This window comes from Pieris rapae, chromosome 11 (assembly GCF_905147795.1).
Source record: "Pieris rapae chromosome 11, ilPieRapa1.1, whole genome shotgun sequence".
Lineage (NCBI taxonomy): Eukaryota > Metazoa > Arthropoda > Insecta > Lepidoptera > Pieridae > Pieris > Pieris rapae.
The window spans coordinates 6,216,196-6,242,999 of NC_059519.1; the positions used below are offsets into that span (position 1 = coordinate 6,216,196).

General features: G+C 31.5%; 1 protein-coding gene across 2 annotated transcripts in view; it reads left to right on the plus strand.

Annotated features, from left to right (window-relative positions):
• The window catches only part of LOC110994151 (octopamine receptor beta-2R), a 97,887-nt gene that overhangs the window by 52,719 nt on the left and 18,364 nt on the right, over positions 1–26,804 (plus strand). Inside the window, exon 3 of one of the 2 annotated variants that reach the window (XM_022260661.2) lies at positions 19,625–19,643. The exons of the other annotated variant lie outside the window; for it this stretch is intronic. The gene's annotated coding sequence lies outside the window, so the exon portion shown is untranslated. The remainder of the gene's footprint in view (positions 1–19,624; positions 19,644–26,804) is intronic. 2 annotated transcript variants of the gene reach the window in all.

Sequence of the window (26,804 nt, forward strand, 5' to 3'; positions counted from 1 at the left end):
TTCCTGAAGTCAAATGAACTTGAAGAACGCTGGAAAATGAAAATACATAATATAAGTTTTAATATCGTACCTATTATCTATGCAAAGTAAACCGCTTTAATAAAAAAAACTATATTAAAGTCCTTAGTTTTAGCTTTATTGTTTAATTATTTGTTAAATAGAACAATACAAATGAGAGAAATTTTGATTTAAACTTATCTAGAGTCGAAGAAAGGAAGAATTCAATTCAAATTGAACTTAATCTAGTGTCCCATAAGTCTAACTTGTATACACTATGATTCACCACATGTCAGGATACTTTTAGCTCTCAAGACTTTGTCAAAGAATTTTCTCTTTCCACTGTAATAGATAAGATATATTTTTGTTATATGGTTACTGATATTAAACTCTGTTTATTTAAATGCAAAAGCGTTATTTCCAGTAGCTTTATAATAAAGCGTAGTGTGGCAGTGTCTTTAAAGTCGATCAGTTGAAAGTTGTAACAGGTACTTCATATACAAACTTTAGGTGTTTCAAGTTAGAGTATCAGTAACTTTCTAACTAATGGAGTGGACGTGTACTTACTTAGTTTAATGGCAGTATTGATTATGTCAATATGTAATGTATAGCTAATTTATTATAAAAAAAAAACACATAAACCGCTACAACCTTTTTATGTTTTTTTTTCATATTTCTGTATTGGTTTCATGAGGATTTGTCAATCTAGTAGCAATCAGGGCAGCCCCAAGGGCGTGTCTGACACATTCGTCATTCGAGCGTCATGCAAATCGTTGATTGCCGGGGATCTAACCTACGACCTCAGGAATGAAGCGGCACGCTGATACTAATAGACTGACACAGTAATACTGCACTTTCAAATACATTGCATTAGATTTGCAGTTATATGTTTAAATAAATTAATTTAGTATGAAATAAACTAATAGTTAAACTAAATCACACATTCAAATAAGTGATAATAATAAAAGAGAAAGCAAAGACCTTTTATTCAAAATAAAACGCAATTACTTGTACTAATATCTTTTTAATTGGACAAATCTTTGTTTTTAATTTATTATAGTATGTTTTGTAAAAGAAAAGAGTTTATTGCTGGTTCTTCTCTTCTGTTATACGCCCTTTGATTATTGGCTGGAAATGTAAAATTAGAAGCTTTCCATGTATATTTCTTGTTTGACGTTCATAAGTATAGATTATGTTACCTACATGAATAAATGATTTTTGAATTTGAATTATAGACTGCGTTGATTAGGTGCATGTTATTATTAAAGAGGTTAATACTAAAATCGCTGTTTCAGTAATACAGAATTAGATCAATGATTATGTTGAGTCATCTACATAACAGGTGCAATGTCCGATGGAAACTAAAACTGGCCCTGAATTCAACCTTGCGTTTTCTGTCAACCCGCAACAGTTAACATATTAAACAGTGTTGAAAAACACAAACGTGATCGTTCTGGATATCAGTATTGCAATGAAACATTATTTAATTTTAAGCTCATTTATTTATTTATGATTTAATTTGTAACAATAGCAATCGTATACAGTTTTATTATTATACATTTAATAAATTGACAATTTAGCAGAATATTAATAACTGTTAAGCTAGGAACGACGCGTGAATATTATGAACAAATGAATTGTGGAATCGACTCCCGTTAGGGGTTTCCCTCGAAGGTACGAACTCCAACTTTTAAAAAAAATAGCATACTCCTCCCTCAAAAGCCCGCAACGCATGCACTCAAATGGATCTTCAAGGGCTAGCGATGACTGCCTTTTTGGGTATACATTTTATACCCCCATATGCTATAAAAACTCGTCTCGTTTCTCGTGTTACTTCGTGATGAGAGGCTGGTGACGAGAGTCCAGTAGTCATATAGGCCAGTCTGTCAGAAAGATGATATGATGTAAAAATGAATAAAGTTTATCTTAATAAGTGTATACGTATACATAGGCAATAGAAAATTAACATAACTTTTACACATTTAAAGAAAAACACTTTTTTACGGATTATAGTTATGTATTATTGTATTTAAACTTATAATTATTTATAAATACAGATAACACAACATTTTCTACAGCTGTAATACTTTTTGACATTTAACACCTTTGTCTTCAGTCACCGTGACCACGCACGCTGTAAAGCACGCGAAACGTCGGTTTAAATTTAAAATTATGTCTAAATAATTATAAGTTTAAATACAATAATACATAACTATAATCCGTAAAAAAGTGTTTTTCTTTCAATAGAAAATTTTCATCGTTTTGCCGGTTTCAATAATCATTATTTTTTTAACCAACCATGTGAGCATTCAAGTATGATATTTCGTCTTCAAAAACGAGACGCATAAATATTACGTTTCACAACTTAAAATTTCAAACACTGTAACAACTAATGCTCCTAAAATAACCTGTCCCCACTTTATATCCGTGGCTGATGGCCAATATATACTATTATCATTCCCCAAATATATAAGCCGTTTGATGAATCGTCCCCGATCTTTGGCAATGCAAGAGTTTTTCAATCCCTTCGGAATGTTGACCCCATTTGTAGAATCGAGATAAAATTTATTTTTATTCTTTTGATGTTTGGCACAATGCTACTCAATTTTATAGTAATTTTATTCAGTTAAATACTTATAATCTGTATCCATGGCAGAGAAGGTTCATAGCAATATTATATTACTTTGCACCATATTTCAATATTAAAAAAGAAATCATAATAAGAATAGCTCAATTATTGTAGCACAAATATGGTAGTTTTCTATTTGTTTAAATACCACTAATACTGAATACACATTTTAAAGTTTCATACATAAAAAACTTTGAAATAAAATAATTTTCTTTTTCCTTTAATAGCTAGAAGCGACATAAGTGTGATACCTCCTTTCTGTAGTTACCCTACTCTAGTGTCCTAGGAAGTTTATTTCCGCAAGCACATATATTTGTAGTATAGGAAATTCAAACGCTCAAATAAAACAAGATTTTTCCGATAAGCTATATAATAATTCAAGTAACTTAAGATTTAGATCGCTAGGCATTCTTAACACTTTAAAAATTGATGGAATTTCTTAGCTTCATCTTTTTTTTATCCATTTAGGAAAAATTCCATTAATTTTTTCCTTAATTTTTTTAATTTCATACTTTTATTGCTTTGCTATATCATTAAAATATACGAATAAATTATACAAATAATATACATACATACTACCTTCATTTTGTTTTTAACCACTAATTAATCAATATTTATCAATAACAAATATGTTATTTCGTATGTAATATTAAAGATTAATTTGGTATTAATTAAATAAGAATCCCGATCACCAATATTAAGTATGATTTAAATAGACAGTTATATAAGTCATCCTTTTTCTGTAACCCGTCTGTCGTAATTACAATATAACCATTTAAGAATGACTGATCTGGGGATCACCTAGTGATACGTGTAAATACGCCCTAACGCCTGTGAGGCTGGCGTTTTAAACTATATACGGCTTTAGAAACCTGCGTCTAGTTGAAACTAAGGTGGATAAAAATAATACGGACTCCGCCTACGTTGACGTCAGATAAAACTGAGAATGAGTGGCTGAAGTATTCTGAGTCAAGCATACTAAAGTCACGAACTACCAAATATAGTCTTAATCTAGATTTAAGACAAATTTTAGAACATTTTAGCTTAGATATTTTGTATTGTAATTTTTATGTTTAAGCTTAAATAGCTGTTTCATATTTGGTTTTATCATTGTTTAATGACATAATAAAGTTTTAGTATATCCGTTTTTATTTTATTAAAGTATTCCTACAGCTTCTCATTAAACAATATTCAAACAATTACATTGTACATAAAAGCGAAAAACGGAATACGCGTTCAAACATGTTTATGTTTGAATAAAGCATATTATAAAGCACAGTTTTACCTATTTATACAAAAAGTATAAGAAAGTATAAATCCATACTAAATTCTAAATTATAAGTTGTATGATTCATTATAATAAATATTTAATATAAGGAAGAAAAACAAAGCTATTATTAAATATACCAGATTTTTATATATATTTTTTGGAGCATTTTTAGTCACATTAAATATATCTATTTGCTGGTAATTTGTGTTATTGTGTGAAGGTATACGTTTTTTTAATCTATATATTTTACAGCCAAGCAGGTGATAAGCCATCTGTCTGGCACATGTCGTTGATATTTGGATTGCCGGTAATTCCGTGTTGTTTTAAGTCGCCATGCCAGCGTGTAGCCAGGGAACAAACCTACGACCTCAGGTATGAGAATCACTTGCTAAAGCCACTAGGCCAACACTACTGTCTACATATACATTATCTAATTAAATAGAGGTTATAAATTTAATATTTAAGCATACAAAGTTATCTTGAACTGTGAACTTGTGATATGACATTCAGACGTCTGATTCTTAGGACGTTGACTGACTGATTTACTCATGGCTTCTTTGCTTGTATCGTAATACTAGTATGAGAGAAAATCTTGTTTAAATTGCTTTATACTGCAACGGCAAATGGAGGCTTTTATCAAGTATTTTGTTACTAAGCTTCAAAGTTCATTGTACTAGCAAATTGCGTTAAAAATATTATGCTTAAGATAATGTATAACAAAATTAATGAAACCCTATGTAAGTTTTTCTACATAGACCTATATATTTAGCATAAGCATGAAATCAGGTCAGCCGTTATTTTTTCTTTTAAGCCGGTGTGGGTGTATAGAATGGCCTAGAAACATTCTGTGAATGTCGACATAACTTTAAGGGAGAAATTGAAAATTGCGGGTTTATAAATGAAAATATTCGTTGTATTTATATATTTATAGCCAAAGATTTTCAAGACCCTGTTGCAAATATACTAAACTACACCGATAATATATCTAACAGCGATAATTAGAGAATGGTAAACTTGACTTCAATTATTTTGTACTGCAAGATCGCATCGCACAGCAGTACCAACAATGAACGAATATCGTAATTGCAATATACGTCGGAATCGCAATAACTATCACTCTTAGAATAGAGTACCTACCAGCCCTATAATACTAACGCCTTTCGTAGAATCGGTGATTGCTGGAGTTTGCGAGGTACATTCAGATTGGAGAGCATGTTTCCGCTAAACTGTCAGGTACAAGTAGCCTGAATAGTATTTGACAGATTGAAATGATATGATTTATCTCAACATGTCAAGCTAAACCTAAGGAAGGTCTAGGAATACGACTAATTGTTTTTTTTATTAATAAAACCATGAAACAACAAACAACTTTTTGACTTAGGGTCCTTCAAGATTATAGCGTACCAATTCTTAAAAGGTCGGCTACGCACTCGCGAGCATTCAGAATCTCTGGTATTGAGCCTCCTACCTGTTTTCATCCTCTTCTATAAAAAAAAACCTTTGAACATAACTTTTTTGCAGAAAAAATACTAATTAGTTATAAATATCTCTTAAATGATTTAAACATTATTTAAGGAACTTTATACGTGTCATGGGTAAATTAACTTCATTCATTAACCTCCTTATTAACTTCATATTGCAAATTTATAACTTAGTCATGATTATTTTTGAGATAATTAAAGCAATTTGGGATAAAAAAATGCAAAGGTGATCATAACAGAAAAGAATATCCGCCAACTTAATATCAATAGTTGTGATGCCCATGCTTCAAACCCATGTCATGAAAATTTAAAATTACATTTTGTTTTGGTACTAAGATTAGTGAAAAATGTTATTTACTTATACCCCGTTTGAATGGGTTTGTTATTTACAAAAAGTGCATATTTACAAAAATTACTTTTTGTAAATATTGTTGCATATTTACAAAAAGTGTACCATTTCTCCACTTTGTATAAATAGACTGATCTTGACCAACTCAAACTTTTGACACAATATAACCACGGTTTTTACACGAAATATAGACTGATCAAATTTGGAACCATGGATTTAAATTACAATTTAAAAAAGGGTTAAAGAAATTTGTATATACTTTAATATACTTTAATTGTATTAAAACAACAATTTAGATGTAAATAACATTAATTCGATGGCGAAGACTGAGCGATCGTTGGAGTGATTGTGTTTCAATTCAATTATGATCGGAATTATTATTCATGAATAACTTTAATGTATACATATTAACAGTTTTATCCTCTAGCGAATTTTAAGCCTGAGGTCGTTATTTGAACTTTCGCGAACGAAGAAAAAATATTTTTTAAGTTCATATTAATCGTATAATATCATTCACTGAAAACTGATAACATATTTTCATATTAAATGCAGGATACTATTTTTAAATAAAACTTTAGAGTTCTATGTCCATGTGTCTATGGGTATATTTACTGAACAGATGAGACTCTTCCTTGTCTTAAAAAACTAACATAAACATTAAACTTCTACTTAATTTTAGTTCAGTTGAAAAAATGCATTTTTGTTAAAATGGAATTATCATTAAATTTAAAAACAAATTTATTAGCAGTTAAAAATAATCTATGAATTAACTTAGAGATGGACTAAATGCATGATTTCATCCGCATCACCTTGATCGCTGGAAGTTCTCCACTGTTTGCTTCTTCTTTACAAGGCATGTTCATTTGCGAACTAGCGAACTGTGGAACTGACTCCCAGTAGCCTAGATAAAACCTTAAATTATTTAAAAGGACCATATTCTTCCGTCCAACGCTGGTAACACATCTACTAAAACGGATGTCCATGGGATGTGATGACTATCCCGTTGGGCGTCCTGTAAGTTCGTTTGCCCCCTATCATAACAGATTAAAAAAACAATTTAGAATCGGTTAATTTGTTTTCATTTTGATCGAGTAGCTTGGTAGCGTACTGCGCGGCCGCAGCGAGTACCTGGAGAATGATCGAGGATTTCGATCGATTCGATAAGGCAGATTAAAAATAATACCAATTAAACAGAATTTGGTTATGTCTGCCTCATAAATTGTACATGCAACTTTGTAGGTTCCACCTTTGAAACATGTTACAAAACTGTCACAATGTGACGAACCCTTGATAGTTACTTTTAAATGTTAAACAGAAATAAACATAATATATTAGGATTACGGAATTGGCACAGATCCACACTTTTCAGAAACTTTCGTACGAGTTACTACAGTCTACAAACGTCAGCTTATACCATCTTCTCAAATCTTTGCGCTCCTGGTACATTGTATAAACATTCCATCTAGGTTGTCGTCGATATATTAAATATTTACTGCTAATAATAAATAAATGCTTTTAACACAAACAAATGAAATTAATTGTAAAGTAAGTACATTGAACTTGTAAAAAAAGACATCTGGCTAATTCATACCGTATAAAAAGGCTGACGTCACTTCAATTTTTGCAATCAAAGACTTGAAATATCTATCTATCTATCTATCATAGATATGCCTAAGAGATGTTCCAAATTATTCTAAAATAAAATTTGAGAAAAATAATTCTAATTAAAACCAACAATTTTTAAATAAATGTTTCACTGAGTTCAAAAACAGATTAGGGGGATTACATTGCACTTTTATTGACGTCAGCTCCTATCATTTGGCAAGAAATACCCCATTGAATAATTCCTCGAACTAGAAAATAATATAACTAAGCCATATATTAAATAACGTCAATTTCGTTGGACTACTTAAATAATAATAACAATAAATAAGATTTAAATCGACCGTTTATGTTTGATGTAACTTTTTCTTAATTGACAATTTATTGGAAATTTATTATATCCTCATCCTACGGTTACACAGAAATATGATGTCATATCACGACGGGATTAATAGAATATTATGAAAATAAAATCAGGCGACTTTATATTTATTTTTATACATTATGTTTCTATGGAGTATTTAGAACTAGATGCTCTAGCTTTTGTTTCATGTAATCAGTTGGTGCCACCATTGTGATTTCATTAATAAAAAATAGCTTTTTCATTGAGGTATCTGAATGAATTTGCTGTGTTGATTGCTTCAGTCATACCGGTTGTGAAATTTTAAGCTCAGACAAAATATATCATATGTACTTTGTATAACGATTTTTTTATTTACACGTCGAATCTATCTTCCATCGATATTTTTAAGGTTCGGAACAACAATTTATATTTTTGCCTTTTTGCTTAAAGCAAAGTAAAGCTACGCTCATTGTTTCAAAGTAAGGAGCGAAGAAGTTGGAGGATGTTAATTTTTTTTTGATCTTGACGTGGTAATTCAATACGAAGTATTTCAAATACCCCAAAAACATCGACATCACTTGTACTTGTAACTGGCAACTAATTTCACGCCTGTCAAATTACCCGTCAGAAATAATACTTGTCAAATTGACGTTCAAGTGTTTCTTTTCATGCATAGATTTACTTGATTTTACGCCAATATTTTAGGATATATATACGCGGGCTGTCATATTCTGCGCGCTCTCATGATACGAAATATAGTGTTACACGACACATGAATTGAGATATACAAAGCATGTTTATATTTTGTACATTAATATTATTCTTTATAATTTTTGGTTTAAGGTATATTTTTAATGAACAAAAGCTTGCCAACTCTGTAGTCTATTACTAATTTATGTCTTAATTAAAACTAAGAACGTAATAGACTACGTGTATTCTAATACCTTTTAGAGACCATGAGGATATTCTCTGAGCATTTGTCCCGGCGTGAAACGACCAGACCTAGCTTATGTTAATAAATTCACTTTCTAGATAGTCACTTTCTTAGGGAGGTTTTCGCCCGAACCCAATAACTAATCCACAATCTCATAATGTTTTCAATCGTAACAGTCGATCGAAAACATTATTATGACAAAACCATTTTTGGCGACGGATATAATGCAATCCTTCGCTCATAACACGTATGTTTGACAATCAGTATAAACCAATTAAAATAAATAAAACCATACAACCAATATTAAAATATACAAGTCTATGTTTAAAACATGTAACCGGTGTAAGTTAAACTCTTAAGATAGTATATTCGCATAGCTGAACTGTCATTTTCATACAAAGGTGTATCCACATACACAGATCCAACCTACCATGGATAGATTGTATCTACTGGTGGCTATTACAATCAGTCGATTGGGTATTGGCACACTTTTATCAATATTTGGATTAAGATGTCTATCTCGGATGTTTAAAAATGGATTTAGATAGGTTATTGGGTTTGGGCGTTAGCTTACCTGCTTAGTTTTTCCGCCACAGATGTCCCTGATGGCGTGCCTAAACTTTCAAATCAATTTAATTCTTATAAAATAAAACTTAACAAAAGTTTGGCGTTTTTTTTAAGTTTGTATCAAAAAGCCCTAAATGGAAAGCTGTGCCCGAAAACTCATTGAAATGTTATTACATTTTGTATTTCTGATTGTTACGTTGATGGGAATTTATTGTATTACCTACATTGTTATAAATTTTTAGTAGTGAATGAATTTAAAATGTTTGCTTTACGTATAAAACTGTAGTCGTAACGGATTAGTCTTGTGCTTATTTTAAATACATAGAATGATGAACATGAAATAAATAGTCGAAACAAATTCCTTTATTGCATAGAAAACACAGCGAAATACGTAATAATAATTTTGTAATAAGTGTTACTAGCTATTACACGTTACTATTAGGGAGAAAATGCAGAGTACAAGGAAAACTATGGAAGTAGCGATTCTACATGACATATTAGAGAAGCGACTAACGTCTTAATGGGCTAATGTATTATATCGATAATGGGTTTGGCGTCATCAAATTTTTTGTTATGATGTGCCAAAACCAGCCAATCAATTAGTTGAAAATAGTAATAATTTTAGGGTAGCTTCATTACAGATCATTTAAACAGTTCATAGCAACGTTTTATGAGGTAACTGTATATAAATTTTAATAAAATTATAGAATTAAAATGACAAAAAACGACATTTATTTATCAGCGAATATCATATTTTCTGAGTATATTTGTGTTTTGGAACGCGGCCAGACGGTGGACTATAGTGTCGCGTGACATTATAAATACTCTTGATTATTTATAGCTATATACTTATACCAATTTTTGTATCATTTCATTTGTGAATTTATAATAGATGATAAAATAAAGAGTTGTTATTTTATTAACAACACATTGGCACTACCTTTTAGAACTTCTCAAATATCTGTTCGTGATATTGTTTCCTTAATAGGCAAGGTCAGCCCGGTTTAGTCTTAAGATAAAATAGAAACACAAAACAGATAAATCACACCAAGATCCTTGGTGGATTGTAGCTTTTTCAGAGTCGAGATGCAACGCTTTGTATGACGCCTATTTTTTACCATCTTCTTCTTTTTCTTTTTCCATGTCGTAGTTCCCAGTCTGTAATTTTTTTTTCATTTCAACCACCAATTTTTGTCATGTCGGTCAAGCGCCATTTCAATCGCCTCATATTTTTAAAATTTTTTGTCATCTACTTTGATCGTTAATCTTATCTCTTTCGAATATTCTGATGCCTCAGTGTTACACTGGTGGGTACTATGTACTATATTTCCATACCTCTACCGTTTTAAAGTTAGAAGTGTAGTTTTTAGCTGGATTTTTCCAAACATCCGACTTCAATTTAAAAATACACAAAGAACTTTCCACAGCTTCTGGCTAAGTACAAAAACTTTGCAAGGTTCTAAGCTACCAAAATCATAGAAAAAAAAGGTACTAAATTGATCTTTTTTTCTTGTAATCGACCCTTTAAGGTGGATAGGCTAAAAACCATTGAACCATTAGAAATGTCAAAATGTCTTCAGTATTTTTGCGGAGAATGTTTTTGATCGAAATATATACAGTAGAAGAGGACTAAAAACTGTAATATACAAGTCCTTAGCAATATATTGAGTAGGAGGATTTTTAAGTTAATGAGCATTATAAATATTAACGGGAGCTACGCGGGTAGATTAAATTACCGAGATGAGCAAGAACTGGCTCTAGTTTTAAATAGAATGTTAATAAATAAACACTATCGCACGAGTAGGCTTTATTTAAAACAATGCCTCCATTAGTTTAATGGATTGGACAAATGGAACAATGATTTCTCGCGTGGTTTAGTTGCAGCTTCGCTTGTGATTTTTGAGTGAAACAGGGAAACTAATATCCAAGCAAATCGAATGTACAATTACTTGTATCGTATCATAATACTTACTTTAAACGAGAGATGCAAATCTATGGAACTAGGATTTTCCTGTGGATTTTTTACTCTTTTGGAGTAAAAAAAACAGGCTGGCGTTATGTAATTTAACATTATTATATTTTAGTCAATAATTAGAAGCCCAAACCAAATATTCGGTACATCGCACATTTAAACCTAAAATGCGATGAGCTGCTTATTACTACCCATACTCATAAATTGTAATATAACATTCCCATTCAAATAGATAACATAAGTGTTATTAGGTAACATAACCTTTAAATAAGTCAAGTTAGTTTTTTGTTAATCCAGTGTCGCAATCCCACTATCCCTTTCCCTAATATTAAGTATTTTTTTTGTTGAACTGGGGGCAAACGGGCAGGAGGCTCACCTGATGTTAAGTGATACCTCCGCCCATGTTAGTAATAAACTCATGTTGTAAACAATTAAAGCCAGTTGACACGCAGCTTCAAACAAAAGGATTCATTTAACATACATTAGAATTTAGAACATGCCTACAACAACTGTTACCAAACTTCACTCGGGGCGTAACTTTTATACTACGGGATATTACATATAAAACTTTTTTTCTATATGTGTGTTGATGACTACTTCTAATATATATTCAATTGATTCAATTCAAATTCAAAAATAATTTATTCATGTAGGTAACATAATGTAGACTTATGAACGTCAAAAAAGAAATATACATCGAATGCTTCGAATTTTACATTTAGTGCCAGTTCTCAAATCAAGGGCGTAGAACGGAAGAGAAGAACTGGCAATAAACTCTCCGCCACTCTTTTAAATCGCCTCTTTTTAATCGATCCTTCATTAACTACAAATATGATCCATATATAAATTGATTGTTATTCGTTTGTCTCGCTAAAACTCGAGAATTGCTAGACCGATTTGGCTAATTAGGATCTTGAAATATTTGTGTTAGGAAGTAAGGAAAGATATAAACATAAATAATAGATAAAGAAAACTACTAAAAACTATGAATGAATTTTTCAATACCGGGCTGTGCCGAGCTGTAAAAGCCCTTAATAACCTATCCAGTCGCCAAACTCCAAAAAAGTACGGACTTAAGTAAATGTAAAAAAATATATGGTGGAGTTGAGTAGTTTATGTGTCCATTTTCAAAGATCGATACACACGATAAATAACTTCGCTCGATAGAAAAGAAATCCAAATATAGCGAATTTTTTACATTTTGAATTCATTTTATGAAGAAAATTTATATAGAACATGAGTTTGAAATTAACGCAATATATTTAATAGTAATCTATTCAAAAAAATTGACAAAATTACATTTCATGTTTTATACAAGTAATTGTTATTACCGGCTGGCGCGTCCCGTGCTCCACTTCGTACCGCAGTCCACCCCGAGACACTGACACAGCAATTCGTGGGATAGGGCCTTAAAGCCAACATCCAGATTCCCAAAAATTGTTTGCTGTGACAGAGAAAAAAATAAATTGATTTTCCGGAGCCACAACGCCACAACCATAAACACAAACTCACCCTATTTCTTGCCGGGATGTCGTAAACATCCTTCAAGATTAGGTAAGATGTAGTAAAGTCAATCAAGCAGAAATATTAACTAGTTGCTGAATCGCTGTCTAATCTTTTTTCACAAGACATTTAACATTCCAGCTGAAAGGGTCAGACAATTGCTTCATTCTTTGTTTCGGCCCTCGTCTTATAATAGTAACTTCTATAAATATTGCTTACATACTAGTCATAATTTAGAGGTTACGATATAGATTTTAACAGTTAGTAAGTATTCAATAGGAACAGTGTTGGCCTAGTGGCTTCAGCGTGCGACTCTCATGCCTAAGGTCGTAGGTGCGATCCCGGGCTGTGCAGCAATGGACTTTCTTTCTATGTGCGCATTTGACATTTGCTCGAACGGTGAAGGAAAACATCGTGAGCAAACCGACATGTCTTAGACCCAAAAAGTCGAAGACGTGTGTCAGGCACTGGAGTCAGATCACCCACTGCCTATTAGATTTAAAATGATCATGAAACCAATTCAGAAATCTTAGGAGGTTGTAGCGCCACTGGTTTTTATTTTAAGTATTCAATAGCTAAAACCAGAAACATAATTGATAAATAGTTAAGATTCAACAAGGCCAAGGGTAAGTATGACTTACGTGTGTCATAATTTGACATAAGCAAGAACAGATGTGACTGTTCCATGCAACAACGTAACCATTGCAATCACAGATATAAGCATAATATTTGTATACAGAACTTTCATGATTAAAGGAGATTAGGCATTTTCGCTGAGTTTGCATGTTTTCCCATAATAACATTTTGCGATTGCGTGACCAGGATTGGTTGCACAGAATATTGGTAATCTCATAATGTTAATGAGAGTACACAGGACATTAATTAAACTGATTTTAATTCAAAATAATTGTTATCCAACACGCTCGTAGCGTTGCTTAACACAAATTGAGTTTGACCGGCCATACACTAATGGTTAACTTGCTTGTACGTTGCAGGAAAACATAGCGAATATATATGCTTAGACCCAAAACTCTAGGGATGTCAGGTAAAGGAGGACAATTATTTACACTCGTGCTTCACACCTTACACAGGACTTTATCAGGGTCATATAGGAACGAGCTTTGTTCGAACGATACTTGAGCAAAAATAATACATACGAGTAGTACATTAAGGAACCTCAGTTGCTTGTTTTCGCGTTTTCTTCCGAGTATTACTTAGTGCTTTGTAGTACACCTGGAAAACAAAAAAGACATGTCAATAAAAATATACAATTAAATAAAGAATGAAAAAATCTTCATTACTTCTTTTTTTTTTAAAGTTAAGTGGCCAGCATAATTAGGGAATTGGGAATTGTAAAATCTTTTTTGGATTATGATAACTCTTTTTAAATTATCTTTAATAGTAGAAATTTATATTAACTGCATTTTAGCAATAATAAAATAAATACACACTTTTTTGACAAAATAAGCAAAAGACAATTTTGTTTTCTATTGGGTATAAAGTGTTGAATTTATATAAATTATTATGTAAATCCTATCTAACTGGGTAAGTAATCATATACTTTAACATTTCCTTTACTTTAATAAAACAATGCACTTTAAAACAATTTGATTAATTACATTCAAAAATATACATTCTCAGTTATTTATGGTGCATAAAATTATAATAACCCCGCGTTTGTGAAGCAGAGATTGAAACGTTTAATTATTTTGGCGGGAAACAGCGCGACGCCATTTTGTACGGGATAAACACTATGACAAATGGCATAGATAAATTATTTTGTATTTGTTATTTACTGAATTTAAGTGATGCATCTTTATCAGTTCAGTAAAAAATCGTGATGCACATTTAATTTCTAGTGTTTAAAAACAGCCATCGATTCGAATGAAAAGACTTTTATATATTTATGTCGTAGATACACAGTTAAATAGTTATTTATAATTCCTTATTTGTACTTATTAGTACAAATAATTAATGCATGATTTCTGATTACCAAATATGAAATATTTTGGATTATAGTTTATTAGTTTGAGTAAATATTTCCTGAATTTGGGGTAAATAAAATATAGGAATCTATATACGTGGTAATGGTTATCAACGGTCCTGCCCTTGATAACACATAGTAATAGGACCCATTTCAGCATTTCTTCCCTTTGACATCATAACTCATATTAATTGTTGACTTGGCCTTATATTCTTGAATGCAAGTCGTATGGAATGCGAATAACCTTCTTCGGAGATATTAAACGGCTGAGTATGAATAAAATTCAATAGAAAATGCTTAGTTGACTCAGATTTTAATAACGCTTAGTAATAAATTCTAAAGCTTATTTCATGATTAATATGTAATAATAACAATATTTATAAATTAAAAATTGTGTAGTTAATAATGCATGAAATCTTCAGCCATGGTTGTGCCGTATATCCTTAAGAAATGTAGTCCTTCATATACACATATATATTTACCAAATCTACCGACACGTTTCTACTGATTCAATATATTATATAGCAGAGACATTTTATTAATATGTACAGCGCGTATTAAATTAACGTTTAATTCGTGACCCATTTAACATACTATATTGGGCCGTAATGTGACCGCAGAAGGCTTGCGCCAACTCATAATTTTATTAAACGATTGTCTAAATTTATTTTACGGCCTGTTTGATGGTTTTGTTAAAACAGATTCATTCTTGTTTCTTTTTCACTGTTTTTCATGTTGCTCAACTTTCTGGGTTTTAATCAACTTCTTTAGTTAGTATCTGCAATCGAGCTATATATTTTTGTTTTAAAATAGTTCACTAGTAGCCAAGTAAACAAAATATATTTTAAATTAGTAGTTTTATAAATTAAATTGTAAATACGAACAACTATTTCGTTAAACTAGACAGTCATATATAATTAAAAAATAAAGAAATATTTAGATTAAAACGATTTAATATTAATCATAAAATACAATAATTCCTAATATTTTGATGATTCAATTTGCCCGTCACACTAACATATAATATATGCTATGCGATATTAATTTCAATGCAAATAAAAGAGAATTTCCAGTTTAGTTAAAAGACACTTTTAGTTTCTACGTATATATTTATTTTATAAATAATTCTAATAGAATAACTACCCTTAATAAATAACTAAAATATATTATTAAAATGAGTCCCTTTAGTCAAGGTTCCTACTAAAAGTAACTTTTCATATATGATTATTTTTTGGCTATTGCTGTAAAGAAATTTCTCTATGGGCAAGAGACACAGGAACTGCCGCCCATGAACACCTGCAACGACGAGCGCTTGGGTGTGTGTGGCCAATGTTTGATGGTATGCTCATTTTTGAAGACTCTTAATAAATTGGAAATACCTCTGGCTAGCAGGTGGTTCAAAAAAGATTGTGCGCGGCATATAACCCCTTTCTGTGAAGCTGTTTTGTGGAATGCCATTCGAAAAACATTATAATAGTAACAATGTTTGCAATTAAAAAATATTTTAGTCTTTAGGTTTCTCACATCTATGTTGCTTTCAACCGATGTTTAAAGCTGTTATGAAAAAAGATACCAAATACGAGTTCTCTGTGTATTCTCTGCAATTAGTTATAGGCATCCGGCTTGTGGCTAGCTAAATTTCCGATTAATATTCAATACTTTATAATTTTAGCAAACTTCGGTGCGGTCGGGCATTTGAAAGTCTAATCAATTTAAATCAAGTACTCTCAACTATTCAAATTTTGAAGTTTGCCGTATATATAATGATTTGATAGCAAAAATATTGAAGCTTATTTAAAGGATTACAAAATTATTTCTAAAGGAATTCCGAAGGGTTATGAAAATTTTAAGATTTTTTTATTAAATTAACTAAAGATATTTGGATAGAGCCAGAGTCTAGTCGCTCTCAACTCAGAGGTCGAATGATCAAATCACAACTGTACACCAATGTATCATATTTTGATGTACGCACTTTCTTCAGTGCACGCATACATCATGACGAAACCGGCATGCCATAGACACAAAACTCTACATGTACATAAAAAGAATCCCCGAAACGGGTGAAAAATGGAATGGTCAACGATCAGTCACTTTCCGTGCGGCTTAATTCCTTGCCGTTGCGAAGAGATGTGGGGTCTCTCTGCATATTCTACCGCATTTACCATGGATATTGTTCAGAGGAGTAGTTCGGTCCAATGCCTGCAGCTGAGTTTCATTGTCGGACGTCAAAGCAGAAAAGAAAATACCATCCGTATCATCACGACGTCCGTCATTCCACAACTCTGCGTTTTTCAAGGCAGTTTTGTGGAACTGCTATGTGGATTAAGCTGCCCACTGAAGTATTTCCGCACCAATTTGACTTGGGGTAGGTACTTCTGTATAAGAGCGTACCAACTCTTGAAAGGACGGCAACGCACTTGAGTGCCTTCTGGTTATATGAGTGTCTATGGGCGGTGGTATCATCAGGTAGGCGTTCTAGCTCGTTTGCCTCATGTTGCATAAAAAAACACATCTATTTGTGGTTATAGGTTTTAATTTTATTATGGATTATACTTATATTATATTGCTTGGAAGTCATAGACAATTAATCATAACAAGTGATTGATTATAAAACTGGCATATACGAGAGATCGTTTAAAAAATCATGGTTTTTTTTTCAAATATATATTTTGTATATCGTAATAAATCCGTTAGCAAAACTTATATGTCCTTATCATATTTTTATCTTAATAATCTTTCAATTACTACACTATCAATTTCATAGAATTGAGCGTTGCGTTATTACACTACCGTTTATATAACACGACATTTTTAATTTACTGGACAAATTGTTTAATTAAAACTTATAGTAAACCATTATTTTAGAGTGAACGTTAAATGAAACTGCTCTCACTTATAATCCACAAACGACAGCTCCATAACTGTGTTAATGGAAAAACTGGAAGCTAAAATGTACTTTTATGCTATACGACACGATGTGTTAAACAAGGTAACGGTGGCATTGTACTGAGGTTTTGTTTTGTAATACTGTTATATACAGAAGAATAATAAGAATTAATTGATAATATACTATTTACCTTACACACATACCTACTTTCATACAAAGTTTGCTATATTTTTTACCATTTTCATTAATTGTTATTAGAGAGAATGTCAATAATTTTTGTTTTGTCTCTTATTTCTGAACTTCTCATCTCGTCCTTTACTTTTAAAAGTACACTGCGTTCCATATCTCGTTGACTAGTTGTTATTCCGTAACTTTTAAACAATAGTTCCGTATAGCTACTCCATTATTATTATTATTAATATTAATGACTTTAAAGACTGAGCTTTAAAAGCTGAGGTCTACACAAATAGCAGCATTTAAATATATACATTTATGAAATCATATCACTGTATTAATAAGAATATTATAAAAAAACGCGTAAATCGGATCAGGCCTAAATCGGAAACTGTAAAGATGATTTAATACACAGGAGAAATGCACTTATAAATCGCTTTACGTTGCAATATTAGAGGCTTTGTTCTCAGAAAAATATTTTCTATAGGAAACTTTGTGTTGAACAAAATATACTAACATTACTATAATGTATTAATTCAATAACAGTTTTATTAAATTTCTTATACAATAAAAAGCAGTAAGATTTATCGCAAACAAAGATAGTGTTAACTTATTGTCTACATATTTTTATCTATGATAGAAATATCGCAATCGATATTTATGGCAACACTAAATTCCAAAGAGAACCCTATTCCAGTTAAAATGTGAAACTTAACGAAGTATGTAACGATATATGAAAGCTGTGAAAACTGTTTCAGAGTTTAAAATTTTTAAATTTTGCTTTGAAAGCTTTTGTTCCTATGTTGCGTATAAGTGACTTTGTAGAATTGCAATGTTTTTTGATGAGAAAAGGGCAAGTTCATATAATGTAGCCTTAGTAGTATATTAATAATCTACGGGCTTGACATTGGATAGCATCGTTTCTTCCATTACTTTTATTTTATAGACAAGTTGCTGATTAGCCTACTGTGAGACACGTCGTCGATTTTTGTGTTTAAGACTTATGTTCGACGACTTAGGGTCCTTTCAGAAAAAAGTGTACCAGTTCTTAAAAGGCTGGCAACGCAATAGCGAGCCTCCTGGAAATATGAATGTACATGGGCGGCAGTGTCAATTCACATCAGGGAAGCCTCCTGAAAGTTTGCCTCTATGTTTGGCTTCACCGTAATAGCGTTCTTAGAAAATTCCATTGGCCACAGCCGATTTTAACGCATGACCTCAGGAATGAGCCACACTTTTTTTAACAAATACTTAATAAAATATAAATTTTTAATCATAAAATAATTATTAATTAAGGAAAAAATATTAACCCAAGAGATTCTTATAAAAATTAAATATTGTTAAAGACAGTAGTGGTTAAGCGTGCCATTGTCTTTGGTTAGTTTGATCTCAGACAGTACTCATCTATTTTTCATTGCTCGTCTGAGACCAAAACATGCTCATTTATAATCAACAAAGCATTGTCTTTTATACTTTAACAGTTTATAATTAAATTGTTTCTTTGTCTGGGCAGTAATAGACTAGTAGCTTGGAGAGGTTTGATCGGCTTCTTTGCACCAATGATATGTCTATGTCCGTATTAACACTCAATCCTACGATGTAGGAAAATATCACCTATAAACTTGCATATCTTAGACCCAAAATGTTGACGTATGTCATGAAGATGGTATCACCTAGTTGCCTATTTGGAAAAATAAATAATCACGCAACTAATTCAGATATCTAAGGCCCTAGCCTCATAGGTTGTAATGCAACTGTGTTTGACTATATTTCAATAAAATGATATTTTTAATAAAAAATTCGTTTGATGTTTGCGTTTAAAAAGGAGGTTACCTATTATGTATTGTGTTATTTTCATTATAACTATATGTTTCAATATATTTTAAAAAATGACGATTAGACATGTATTAAATTTGAAACATTTCTTTGCAGGTATTCGGAGATACGAATGGTAAGTATTAAAAGGTAGAATAATTCCGTTTTTGCACTTCTCAGTGTTGCCACTCTGCGATCTATATAATAAAATCAGATTTTACTATACCTGTGTGTGTTGGAATGTTTACTTATAAGCAATAATGTGTAAATAAACAAAATAATCAAATAAAAAATACATTATTTTGAATTTCAACTACCAGTTATATATACCGCATTTTGGCTACTTATCTAGTTATCTATTGTAAAGAAAAGCCCCGAGAAGACTGGCGTAGCCACTCCTCCAATAATATTAAATATATATATATATATATAAATAAAACACAGCCCCCCCCCACTCGCCTACCCACCCCGCCGTATCTCGATTCCGCCCCTACGCTTTTGTTGCAGTGAGTGACGTATTTTGCTGTAAGCTGATATGATCTGGTATTCAATAATGGTTTATAGTTTAATGATCTAAAATCAAACCTTGAACATGTGTAAATGAATGTGTAAATTTAAACAACGTTTTGACAGCATATCGACAATCTAAAGCTATCCCAGCCGTATCGTAAAATGTGAAAACCGCGTTTGATATCACGGTAATAGAATTTGCATTTCAATTATTTATTACCAGTAATCCTCTCATTACAAGTACAAAATAATAAAGCCGGCAACGCACTCGCAAGCCCTCTGGTTTTGAGAGTGTACATGGGCGGCTGTATCACTTAACATCAGGTCAGCCTCCTGCCCGTTTGCCCCCTATATATATATATATATATATATGTTCTATAAAAAAGAGGTTTTCCCATGAATGATAAGCCATAGTTTTAATATCTCCTAAATTAGCGTAAAATCTACATTCGAACCTAGTTACAAGTACAATGAATAACAACTATTTCTATCGTCTCAAACTATTTCAGCTGTGTTGTAAATCGTGGACTACATATACCGCGTTTGTTACCATGGTTACGTCTACGTATACGGTTACTTATATAAAATTAACATTAACATATACTTGTTTTTGTCATACAGAAACATGATGGAACATTAGACATCATAATTAAAGTCTAACCTAGTTTACTAAAAAGGATTTTAACAAAATAAAGTGTCCAGTAATATTACTTACAGTTTTTATTAAGAGGAAGACACTCTGTTCTTGTGTTCTATTTTTTTTACACACTGTGTAGCACTTTATACTAACCCTAATTTACTAGTTCATATGGTCTTGTCATTTTTTTAACATAATATGTTTAACTGTCATTTTAAAATACCGGTCAGACAATAATTCTAATTGAGACTTTTATTAATGACAGCGATTCATAGGTCGTACCGATATTTCGGTATCCGATTTTAACTACTTGTTTACGATATAACGTCAACCGTTTGGGTTTATTAGTCATAATGCCCTTTATCGCCTGTGAACAGCGTTTGGGGCTGCTTGTCACACCGATACGAGCTTGATGATAAATGTATGCGAAAAACGACTTATTTACATAGATATTGTTTAATATTCTCCCTTTAGAACTGGTATCATCTTTGGGAGCTTAAATTTATCGCTATAAAATAAATACCATCCGTTGTTTAAATTTCAATCATAAACAATCATTAAACAACGCAAATAGGAAAATACACAAAGCAATTTCGTGGTATGAAGATTAATCTAAATCAGAATAAAAAGCTTATATTTTTATCGAAACATGAGTTCAAACTCTTGATTACAGTGTGTTGTAACAATTGCTGACTTTTTGTGTAAACCATAAAATTTTCATTTTCCTTATATCTTAGCAATTTGAAACAAAATTGGATGTCTGGTTTATCGGATCCATCATAACATTACTGTACACACAATGTTTTGAGTGGAATTCCTCGATTTGATAGCCAATCAATTGTATACAAATAATAATGTTAATATTTCATTTTTATTATTACTTAAAGACAAATATAAGATTGCAAGAAAAGGAGTGGTGGCCGCAAATTATTTTCTAAATAAAAATTTAAAAAATATTCAGTGGAGTTATTCAAATTTTGTAGTGAAACCAAGTAGATTATTTTAGTGTTTAACAAACATATAATAAATAATACATATATCAAAAGAAAAGTTTTTTACTAGTTGGAATTTTAATTTATTCTACTGCCTCTACTACTGTTGATGTACTATACAATAAAAAAAAATTTAACACTGCACTAAACCTCACCTAATTTTACTTGAACCTGGCATAAAGTTAAAACTATTGCCATAAAAAAACTTTACCTTTCGTGACCTGTTATTTGAATTTGTGAATCCATTTTGCTTACAGTATTCACTCGCTGAGACCGATGATAAGAATCACTCTGCAATAAAAGCATTCTCTGAACAGACGTTGGATATGTGGCAGTGTTGGCCTCGTGCCATCAGCGTGCGACTCTCAAAGAGGTTCGAACCTCACCTTGGGACCAATGGAATATCTGCGCATTTAACAGTCGCTCTTACGGTCAAGGATAGGAAGCAGGCATGCCTCAGACTCAAAAGGATAGGGCATCAGGCACAGAAGTCTATATAGTCATCTATTAAAAAAAAACATAACAAAACAAATACAGAAAGGCCATTGTTTTTTTTTCTGGGCTCACTGATACTAGTCCTTATTAAATTATTTAATTAAATATTTAATTTTTATCTGTACTCTGTAACTGAAAATTCTCGGTAAAGTTATACTTTAAAAATCAATATCGATTTGCGAACCGCAAGGTGAAACCAATTTCTACGGATGTCGTGGACTTAATGTCTTATTATTTCGTCCCAACTTTTATCGATACAAACATATAACGACGAAAACTATTATAGATTAATTAAAAACAGTAAAAAGTGTCGTTAACGATTATTTTCTTACGAAAGTGTTTTTAGAGAAATCGCGTTTTTACTGTCCCACCAATACAATCATTCTAGCACTGTTTAAATACAGTACTTATTGTGTAAGTAGTGGAAGGTGACAAAAGGAGGTTTAGATGTAGTCTATATGTCAATTAGTTTAAATAAATATTTAACACCAAATTTAATATTTTATATCGGGAAGATTCTTTGATAAAAATCAGTTGAAACCAGTCTGAGTTTCAACAAAATTGGATAAGTAGTTCTTGTGAGAAAACCACTGTCCGATAATAATTGTCATTTAATAATTATACTTTGTAACTGACAATAATATGTCCTAACCTTAGAATACCTCTTCTACCAGTGACTGCAATCAGACAAACACCAGTTCAGCGCTTATCCAAGGCATTATTATTATCCAATCGCCTCTTCAAAATTAAACGCCTTTTGAGCTAGCCAAAACAACCAAACGTTAAAAGATAAAACTTTAAAAGTTTCTAAAACGTTTCAGCTATAATTTTATCGTCATAAAGAGACATAATTATTTATTAAAACCCTTAGGGCATAAACACACTTGGCGCTTGTCCAGTTTATTACTTCACTTAGGAATTTACGATCCATCAACTTTAACAGCCATTTTATGAACGTTAATCAAATTGAAGTTATCAAGAAAAATAATTTGTAAGAATTTTTTTTATTGGTGTTGGGATCTGGAATTAGTAGATTTTTTTTTCATAGAATAATGATTTGAAATTTCATTTTTTTTCGAATTACATTTGAAAACTATTGTATAATATTACACGACGACAAATACGCTCGATTTTTTTATTGTTTATAAGTATGTATTACATATTTACTAACCTAACTAAAACTAAACAGTGAAATTAAAATGAACTGTGACATTTATATACATTTTTATAGTATATTTAAATTTTCATGCATTTAGGATCTAAAACTATCAAAATCGATTCACCTATTGTGATTAACTTAGGATATAAAAACAAGCAAGATTTATAACAGAGCCTAGTGGAGATTAAAGAGAAAATTTCAGGTCAATAAGCGAAGGGTAGATTAAAAAAGTTTTGACCGATACCCGGGAACATGGTTATTGAGAAGCAATTTAAACTAGACTGAACAATGAACTCCTGTTTCGAAAGCGCTGATTAAAGCAAAATTAATCAATGAAATATCTAGCAGTTAACATTCTTCGATCAAAGTGTGACTACTGTAACTTGCTTACATAATAACTAGGTTCCCTTTAGTTTCACCCGCGTTTATTTAAGATCTATTCGTACGCCAACGTTCCAAGTTGCTTAACGATATGGTTTCTCCTATTTTACCCAATTCACTGAAATTAAATGTTGATACATTCGATAACAAATAATTTTATAGAAATAATTTGGTTACTAAAAACAAACTATTGTCATAGGTAATGTTCCGATGTAAGAATATGTAAGAAAGAAAATTTTGATTGCGTATATTAAACATGCAAGGTAACATAAAGGACCAATTCCTGTTTCTGACACTCTAATTAGAACAAAAGTTAATTAAACAACTGTCAAAAACTTACCCGCATCTCAGGTTATTATTGCGACGGGAAATCGCCGACGTGTTATCGTCATACCAATCGTTAATTAGGTCTGATTAAAGACAAATATGTTACTGCAACAAATCAATGATTATTAAATTATTATCATAGTTTCATAAAATTATGAAGCTTATACGCTCTCATGTGTATCTACATACGTTTTTATATAATAATATTTCTTATTTTGCTTTAATATTAATGGTAAAGTGTATAATGTTATGGATTGCTAATAATGGTTATAGTATTAGAGACACAATATGACCTTAAATTATTAATAGAATTGCTCATTGAAACCTTTATGGCTAAATGACAACATTATATTACAAATCCCATCACAAAAAAAATCTTACTTTTTTTAATGAAATAAAACCTAAACATAACCGTGTATTTACAATTTTTGTTTCCTACATAGTTATAATAAGAGAAATTGAAAATTTGGAAAAATTGGTCCCTATGGCAGTGTACCTTTAACGGAAGTCTCCAGACCTTGAAAAAAAAAGTTTACTGTTGAACGGATATTTTCTTGTTGTTATTAATTTCTTGTTAGATACACACGTTTTCATCTCTATAACATCGAAGTCCGATGAAGAAATGCTGATATTCAATGAAATATGTAAATTAAAACTGGGATTGTATTTTGGCAAGCCCAATTTGTTAGCTTTGAAGAAAGCATCAAATCTTTTTGTAAAATAGAAATATTTTGTACTCCATTTTACCCTTAGTACTACAAGCCATTGCTGTTCTTTTGCAAAAACGTACGTCGTTCTTCTATTCATAGAAATTCGTTAAACACTAATACACCAGTGAATACGAAAAAATCTCGACCTGCACTAGATAGACTTAAATCAGGTTAAAACGTAGCAGTGTTTGCATTTCTATAGAATGTTACAACCACTGTAATTTTGCTTTTTAATTTTTTTGCTTAGCGCTCTCACAATGTAAAATAGAATTTTTAATTTTAGATAAGAAGAATGTATATTACCTGTGTATGCGGGAGTTTACAGTCACGAAAAGAGCGTACCAATTCTTAAAAGGCCGGCAACCCACTTGCGAGCCCTCTGGCATTGAGAGTGTTCATGGGCGGCGGGTATCACTTAACAACAGGTGAGCCTCTTGCCCGTTTTCCCTCTGTTCTAAAAAAAAAATCTGACCTATGTGAGAGTCAAATATTTTTTTTAGGGACAACGTCCCTACCAACTAGCTCTCTTCTCAATATTATTTTTTGTTTTTAAATATAATATATTATATTTAAGATTCACGGAATAAGGTTTGAATAATTTTATTTAATGCCAAATATTACGCCTATCAGTTCTTACGTATGTAACTATTTATTCATAACAAAGTATGTGCCATAGAATTTTCGAACGATGTGCGTATATTATAATTATATTATTATTATTGTCCCAAAATACAAAACATAAAAGCTTTGAAAACCACAGAGCATCCACATCTTCAGTAATGAGTTTATATTAATTAAGTCGTTCACTTCATTACATATAAAAGACTTAAGTTATAACGTCAAGAAAGAAAAAGCACGAAAATGCTTAAAAGATTTGCGAAATAAACTTCATTTTATCGTTATTATATAGACTATGTATAGACTAGACGTTTATTGGTAATAAAATATTTAACGATCATTGTAAATACAAAAACGTATACGTTGCATAAGTTTTTCAAGTCAAGTTTCAGTTTAAACTATATTTTAAAGTACGTATATAAACATAATCCAGTGCTACAACCCTATATGGCGTCAAATTGTAACATACCTTGTACATTTTTATTTTGTATTGCGTTCTGTACCTGACATATGTCAATTTTTGGTTTTGAGCCATGCCGGTATCCTCACGATGTTTGCCTCCACCGTTGGAATAATATTAATTGCACTACACACAAAATATAGCAAAGCCATATGTACGCCAACACTGCTTAGATATTCTACTTATTTACTAAAGTAAGATTTGTATGGAAATACATAGTTGGAAGCAAGATATCTGGACAGACACAAAAACTTACAGTAAACAGATACTAAATATAATGCGGGTTTAAAATAGTTCCAAAATTTCAGAAAATGCACTGAAGGTTAGGCCATTAAGTGTAGTGCTTGGCACTCAGCTAGGTCAAGCTGTAACTTGACATTAATTGCTCGCCGATCACGATGATAATTAACGGCTACAAGTGATATTTGGTGTTTACACTTTGTGTTTCTATGTTATTATGAATCTAAAATTTTTAATAAAAAAATGATTCGAAATTTGTTTTTTTTTTTTTAATTTAATAGCGAAAGCGTTAAAATAAACGTATAGCATCAATAAGATTTAGATACCCTAAGTAATATTTATGCACCGCTGACAAGTTGTTGAATATCGGCCTTAATATAACACGATTCATAATACATAACTCGGGATGGCTGAGCAAGAAATAGTGATGCGAAAATTGCAAAAGATTTAAAAGCCTCGCTTGCTATGCAATAACGCTTTCTAGGTCAATGACTACAGGGCGTGTGTATACATGTCCATTCTAGTTTGCTAAGGGTTAGAGGTAGCGATGAGCGGAGAGCGAGTTTGTTAGTTCAGTTACGCATCCTTTTTTCAACCAAAAGACAAAGAAACTTGTCTACCTTAAGTTTTAATAAGGTCAAAATCTAATGTCCTTTTATAGAAGCTCTAGGAGGTAAGCAGTCATATTAGAAAACTGTAAATGTCATATTTTAATGAATGACTGTGCTGTTTGGAATTTTGTCGCGAATAATACATTCGTAGCCAGAG